This window comes from Leiobunum rupestre, chromosome 8 (genome assembly GCF_980474605.1).
Source record: "Leiobunum rupestre chromosome 8, qqLeiRupe1.1.hap1, whole genome shotgun sequence".
Taxonomy (NCBI): Eukaryota; Metazoa; Arthropoda; class Arachnida; order Opiliones; family Sclerosomatidae; genus Leiobunum; species Leiobunum rupestre.
In genome coordinates this window covers 36955113-36961337 of record NC_143391.1, presented here as the reverse complement: position 1 = coordinate 36961337, position 6225 = coordinate 36955113, and positions in this window count along the sequence as shown.

The window sequence follows — 6225 nt, the reverse complement described above, 5'->3', positions numbered from 1 at the left end:
ATTTTCAATCCTATAATCCTACGGAGTCCCAACATGTTGGTTGATTCTTTGGTCGATGCAGCAAATCAAATCCTATCCAAAGATTAATATCAATTCAAATGCATTATAAAGCCTACAGGACTCTAAAATTGTTGACTCTTTCGTCTTTGTAGCAACATGCTAGCCTTTCTAAAAATGTTATGTCTGGCAGCACTGCTCCAGCCTAAAGCTCCATAGACTTACTCATGAGTAAGTGTCAAAATACGACCATTGAAATAGCTCCCATTGCAGTTAATTGCAGACCAACTGCAGCTAAATTTCAGACCAGTAGCCATATAACAGCCCAACTGCAGCAAATATACAGCCATAAATTTTTGTAAGGGTAGTGTTATAGCTTGGAGGAATAAAACAAGTATACAGGAGTTGCGGAGAGCTGCGAAATCGGTTTCGTCAGTGACTGTGAACTCGCGCGAGACGGAGGGGTTCAAACGCGACTAGCGCCAGCTGCATACGGAATTTTGCAACTATTCTCATTTTATATCCTTGTTTTCGCGTCGTCTGGTTTGTTTTGAAACATTTCTAAATTCTTTGCACCTTTTTCCAAAATGACTCGTATTTGTTTGGAGGAATAAAACAAACCAGACGACGCGAAAACAATGCTATAAAATGAGAATAGTTACAAAATCCCGAATGCAGTTGGCGCTAGTCGCGTTTGAACCCCTCCGAATCGCGCAAGATCACGGTCACTGACGAAACCGATTTCGCAGCTCTCCGCAACTCCTGTATACTTGTTTTATTCCTCCAAGGTTATAGCAGATTTAAAGCAAATGTCAGAAAAGAAGGTCGCTGTTGATGGTCGATTTGACTCGGTAGGTCATAGCGCAAAGTACTGTAGTGTAACTTTCATGGATCAAGACTCAAACAAATGTGTGCATTTTGAAATCGTGAACAAGTCGGAAGTTAACTACAAATCTACTAATATGGAGTTGGAAGGAGTTAAAAGAGGCTTAAAAAAGTTGGATGAATTTGGAGTCAAAATTAGTCAATTAACAAGTGATCGCCATATTCAAGTTAGGAAATTTATCAGAGAAAATTATACTGAGATTAATCATCAATTTGATGTTTGGCATCTATCTAAGAACATAAGAACGAAACTGAAATTAATTGCTCGAAAGAAATCAAATCATGAGCTAGAGCCATGGGTGAAATCGTTGAGTCGTCATTTGTGGTATTGTTCAGAACACTGTAACCAGAATGTTGATGTATTAATAGATATGTGGAAATCAATGTGCTTTCACATCACTAACGTACATACTTTTCCAAACCTTCCTCACTATCAATCTTGCATGCATGAAGATTTATCACAAGATGCGGCTAGGAAAAAAAAATGGCCTAAGGCTGACACACCTAGTCATGATGCACTTGTAAACATTGTTCTGAACAAAAATCTACTAAAAGACCTTAAACAAGTAAATGCATTCTCACATACATCAACTTTGGAGTCATATCACAGTTTAATGCTAAAGTATTGTCCTAAACAGAAAGAGTTTGACAGTGACGTGGAAGCTAGAACCATGCTGACTGCATTAGACCACAATTTTAACATCAGCCAAAAATTTTATTTTGAAAAAGCTACCGGTGAATGGCACGCTAGGCCGCTTAAAGAGCCTAAAACATATGGTTTCATATATACTATCCTAGAAAACATTATGAACAGAAAATTGATGGACGAAGAGGATATTCCTCTAGTAGATTTGCCAAAAATAAGGAAAAAAACTAATATGGCTCCAATTCCTTGTCCTGATAAGACCGAGTTAATCGCTGCAGCTAAAAAGCGTAGATTTGTTTAGAGAGATTACCATATTTCAAAACTTGGCATTTTTAATGTAGTTTTATTTAAAATATTTTCAGAGAGCCATAGTTGCCCTTAATAAAAAAACGTTTATAGGAACCATAAAAATAAAAATCTTTTTTTTTATTTATCACTTTAATTGATAATTCTGTTTAATGATAACTATTACTAACATTAAAGGCACACTATCCAGTTCATTTTTGCCAATAAATAAATAAATATTTCTAGTGTGTCGCAACGCAGCAGTGGCGCCACCTGGATTAAAAACAGTGTGCCTTTAATGACTTTGTTTAAAGAGTTTGTTAAAATAAACCATCCATATCATATTTCTCAAACAGATTTGTCCCTTTATTTTTTTGACTAAAAATTAACACGAAGAATATGGGTCGACCACGTATGACGTCACACTCTCTCTCTCTCTCCGAGCCGTTTCGGAAAATCTCCAAAACTCGTTCGTTGAATGCGCCCCCCTTGCCCTACACTAACTATTACCGTTAACCTCAGTAGCTCTCGTAAAAATACTAGACGTTTTGTCTCGTTAAAACGTCTCTGGAACGCGTCTTAGAAAAAGTTTTTCGTCTCTGCATTTTCCACTATTAGCGACTTAGGGCCCCTAAATCGCTAATAGTGGAAAATGCAATATATTAAAAATTATATTATATTTTCATAATATCTGTAAATATTATAGGAATTTAGTCTTTCCTACACTGTCACAGTTTACTGACTTTATTTTCTAGAAATTTTCACCCCTGAAATAGAAATTTAGCTACAATATAAATTTTAAATTGAAGAAGTAAGCTAATAGCGGACAATGCTATATTTTTAAGACATGATTCTGTACGTATAATTTTTATTATTCCTTCCTAAACTGTTAGAAATTATTGAGGTATGAACTCTTTTCAAATGACTGGTTAAAGACAATCTAGTATTAAATTCTTTAGAACAAAACCCGCAACAATAATTTTTATCAATCGTCGATAAATTGAAGTAAAATCTTCGATAAAAGCGACGGAGACTAAAATGCCTCTTCGTTAAACAGACGACGCCACGAAAGCAGACGAGAAAAACAGCGAATCAGAGATGCGTACAGGATCTAGATTGAGACACTCGTCACTTGGTGGCGCTGGAGTGGCGAACATTGAAAATTTTGATGACATATTATAGACTTTAGCCCCTCTCCTACACTCTCTTTTTACTTCGCGACAAGATATTAGTGGAAAATATAACAATCTGACACACTTTTAGATCTTATGTCGCTTTTGTTACTACAAGTTCTCTCCTTACACGTTTTCTGGGAATGGCCTCACCTGTCTAATTACATATATTTTTCTTGACAGAAATGTTTCTAGGGCCGCGGTATTTTTAATAACAATAAAAGTGTCAATAGTTGATTTTATAAAATGTCTTTACGCTTGCCCAACTTGTTGAAATGTTGCCCTGGAATAGTTCAGCCAATGCCTAAGAATGAGTTCATAAACTCTTTAGTGGGAGATAAAACGGATCCACAGCTGAAGCGGGGAGGCAACATTTCACAAGATGGCCAAGGTTATTTTATAAAAAGAACTATTTCCACTACGAAACCTCTTTTCGCTTGAGTAACTTTCCCCTAATCTGGGAGGACGTATATACGGGAGAAGTCTGTTCGCTTTGTAAAAGCTGGCGCTTTATCTCTATTCATGGAGTAGCTAGGGGAGTGTAGTTTCTCTTCGTCGCGCATGCGTTATTTCGTGACGTAGTTACTCTAGTGGCGTCGTGTCGTCGGCAGTTGCCAGTTTAATAGTTTTAAATTTTTTCGTCTAAGGCTTAGATGTAATTGTTTCTTATTTTATATAAATCAGTAAAGAAACAAAACGTCCGTCAATTTAAAAATGCCTAAATATAAAAAGTGCTATTACAAAGATTGTTTAAACAGTAGTCTGTCGTCTGACAAGGAATTTATGAAAGGAATAGCCTTTTTTCCATTCCCAAAACCGAAAACTCAGCTCGATAAATGCAATCGTTGGATAAATAACTGTGGTAGACCAGATTTCTTTACCCTTGATCGTATTAAAAGGCATCATTTTATATGTTCTGAACATTTTGTGGGTAGTAATGGACCAACGACCAAGTTTCCAGACCCTATGGTTTATCACCCTACAAAATATATGATTGTAAGTATGATACTACTAAAAACTAGAATAATTTCACTTGAAACTAATTATACTTAAAAAAATTATCACAGGAACCTATACAAACATCCAACGAAAGTCACAGTGTTTCATTCAACTCAGACATAAATGCCGTCCCAGATAATATCATTTACCAAGCTAGAAGAAACGGGGTTCAGTTAGAAGAAACGGTTTTTAAACCAAGTTTAAATTTTGTATTGATGGGAGATAGTTCAATTTCGGATAAACTTTCTGATGAACAATTATCTCTGGATGTGGATTGTGTAGAATCATCACTCTCAAATAACGATTGTTTACTACATCAACAGGAGGAAATATTTTCCTCAGTGGAAGATATGTTTTCTTCATTTTTAAAATTTCAGTTAGAAAATAAAGAGTTTTATTGGGCTATTTTTCGAAAGCCAAATTTCCCCGGATTAGTAGCAACTAACACGGGTAGACTTAATGAAGCTGGATTTTGCATTGAAATTGATCAATCTTTCAAGTTTGAAATGAAAATTTTTGGTAAAGTTATTGGAAATGATTATCAAAAAGAACTTTCGGAAAAATTCCCATTTCTTAATAGTTTTGCAAAACTGATAAAATTTTAACATTTTTGGATATATACAAACCATGCTCTGGAAACTATGAGGAAGCTTTTTTAAATTATTCAAAAGCTAGCCAAAAATGTGCCTTTCTTAATCGGTATACTAATGCCTTGCATTCACCAAATTGCTTGGGTCTTATCAATGGTAATAACCAGCAGCGTAGATGTACAAATTGCATCGGATTAAGAGCTGTCATCGCAAAGAAAATTTCAAGAGAGAAAAAAATAAAGGAAAAAAAAACAAAATCTAGAGAAAAACTGAGAAAAGTTAGAAATGAAAAAAAAAGCTTTAAGAAGTAGAATTAATAAACTACAAAGAAAACTAGAAAAATTAATACGAAAGGAGAATATTGAGCCATTTGGAGATATGTTTTCAGGAATAAGCGATGACGAACCGTTCTGTAGTAAGGAAAACTTTCTAAAAATTTTAATGAAACAGCAAATGGAGTTGATGAAGAAAAACAAGAAGAACCCACATAAGTGGCATCCTGCGATTATTAAATGGTGTTCCTATGTTAAAACCAAATCAACTTCAGCATATGAAGCTTTCAGAGAAGTTATTCCACTACCAGCTCCTAGACTTTATATACCTATACCGCAATATTATCTTCTAAAAGTGGGTTTACCCAGGAAGGAATTCAACAAATGAAGGAAAAAATTGATTTACATGAAGTTGATGAGCATCAGAAATATTTCTCTCTTATCGTTGATGAAATGAAGATTAAAGAAGATCTTGTGTACAAAGCGAACACTTGTGAAATTGTCGGGTTTTCCCATTTGAATGAAGCCGGTGATAAACTTAAATTGCAAGAGGTAAGAAAGACTGGTGAACCATCAGCTGATTTACCAGTGGCGTCTCACGTTATGGTGATAATGGTCAGGGGTCTCACAACCAACTTTAAACATGTTTTGGCCTACTTTCCATGTCATGAAATGAAAACTGAAGAGTTGTACTCTATTATGCAAGAAGCCATAGAAATTTGCGAAAATAGTGGTTTTAAAATATTAACTGTTGTATGTGATAAATCAGCCATCAACCAAAAATTCATAAAAATGAGTACTGATATGGACACTGAAAAGGGTGTTGCATATAAATCTAGAAATCCTTACGCTCCTAGAAAAGACCCTCGTGATATTTTCTATATATCTGATCCACCACATCTAATCAAAACTGCAAGAAATTGTTTTTCTCACAGTGCCTTTAGTAACACACGTTTGCTTAAAAAAAATGGGAAACATATCTTATGGTCTCACGTAGTGGAAATGTTTAGAAAAGACTCATCTACACATTTAAGATTGTGTCCTAAGTTGACATTGGACCATATTGAACTTAACAGCTTTAGTACCATGAGCGTAAAACTGGCCATGCAAATTTTAAGCGCAAGCGTAGCAGCTGCTATGGAGAAATTAGTTGGTCCAGAAGCTTCAGAAACTGTCAAATTCATAAGATTCTTCAATAAATTTTTCGATATCATGAACACGAGAAACTTAATTCATGGCAAACTGAAGAGAAACCCAAATTTGAATGCCTTTACAACTGAATCAGATGATCGATTAAAGGTACTTTAATAGAAAATATTTAAATTTAAAAAATACTTAATAAGGTTTTTATATATATATATAGTGGTTAGAAGAGAACT